Source organism: Monodon monoceros, unplaced genomic scaffold, assembly GCF_005190385.1.
Source record: "Monodon monoceros isolate NGI ecotype Baffin Bay Population unplaced genomic scaffold, NGI_Narwhal_1 Super_Scaffold_19, whole genome shotgun sequence".
NCBI classification, from domain to species: Eukaryota; Metazoa; Chordata; class Mammalia; order Artiodactyla; family Monodontidae; genus Monodon; species Monodon monoceros.
Genome location: NW_021703775.1, coordinates 85,824,223 through 85,825,999, shown reverse-complemented (window position 1 = coordinate 85,825,999; position 1,777 = coordinate 85,824,223).

The window sequence follows — 1,777 nt, the reverse complement described above, 5'->3', positions numbered from 1 at the left end:
TTTTTTTTTTTGCGGTACGCGGGCCTCTCACTGTTGTGGCCTCTCCCCTTGCGGAGCACAGGCTCCGGACGCGCAGGCTCAGCGGCCGTGGCTCACGGGCCCAGCCGCTCCGCGGCACGTGGGATCTTCCCGGACCGGGGCACGAACCCGCGTCCCCTGCATCGGCAGGCGGACTCTCAACCACTGCGCCACCAGGGAAGCCCCTCACTGTGGTTTGGATTTGTATTTCCCTCATGACTAATTACGATGAACATCTTTTAAGTTGCTTACTTGGCCATTTGCATATTTCTTTGGAAAAATGTTTATTCAGATCTTTTGCCCATTCTTAAATTGGGTAAAAACCCAATGTTATTATTTTATTATTAGTCTTTTATTACTGAGTTGAAGGGTTCTTCGTATATTCTAGGTACAAACCCTTTATCAGATATATACTTGCAGATACTTTTTCCCTTTCTGTGGGTGTCTTTTCACTTTCTCTAGAAAGCACAGACAGTTTCACTGTCTCTTGAAGCACAGCAGTTCTCAATTTTGATGAAGTTCCACTATTGTTGCTCATGCTTTTGGAGTCATACTTAGAAAATCATTGTCAAATCCGAGGTCATGAAGAATTACCCCTAGATTTTTTTCTAAGAGATTTATCATTTTAGCTCTTAGATTTAGGTTTTTGATCAATTTTGAATTAATTCTTGTATATGGTGTAAGGTAAGGTTTCAACTTCATTCTTTTGCATGTGGATATCGGTTGTCCAAGAACCATTTTTCTGGAAAAGACTCTTCTTTCCCAGTTGAATGATTTTGGCACACTTGTGAAAAATTAGTTGACCCATACATACATGGGTTTATTTCTGGACTCTCAATATTATGTGTTTATCTTTATGCCAGTCCCACACTGTTTCGACTAATGTTGCTTTGTAGTAAGTTTGGAAATCAGAAAGTTCGTCTTCCAAATTTGTTCTTTTGGAAGATTGTTTTGGTTATTTGGAGTCATTTACAATTCCATACGCAATTCTGTATTTCAGAATCAGCTTGTGAATTTCCAAAGAAGTCAGCTGGGATTCTCACAGAGATTTTTGCATTGGATCTGTAGATCAATTTGGGGAGTATTGCCAGCTTAAAAATACTAACTCTTGGGCTTCCCTGGTGGCGCAGTGGTTGAGAGTCCGCCTGCCGATGTAAGGGACGCGGGTTCGTGCCCCCGGTCCGGGGAGATCCCACATGCCACGGAGCAGCTGGGCCCGTGAGCCATGGCCGCTGAGCCTGCGCATCCGGAGCCTGTGCTCCGCAGCGGGAGAGGCCACAACAGTGAAAGGCCCGCGTACCGCAAAAAAAACAAAACAAAACAAAATGAACTCTTCCAATCCACGAACATGCGATGTTTTCCCATTTGTTTACATTTCCTTAATTACTTTCAACAACATTCTGTAGTTTTCAAAGTATACATTTTGCACTTCTTTGTTAAATTAACCCCTACATCTTTTATTCTTTCTGAATACTATTGTAAATGGAATTGTTTTCTTAATTTCATTTTTGGATTGCTCGTCGTAAGCGTATAGAAATACAATTGATTTTTGAATATTAATCTTGTGTCCTATGACTCTGCTGAACTTGTTTATTAGTACTAATGGATTTTTAGTGGAATCCTTAGGATTTCTACAGACAAGATCATATTATCTGTTAATACAGATCGTTTTACTTCTCCCTTTCCAATATGAATGCCAGCTTCCTTCCTTCTTTCCTTCCTTCCTTTCTTCCCCCTCCTCTCTCTCTCTGTTTCTTAA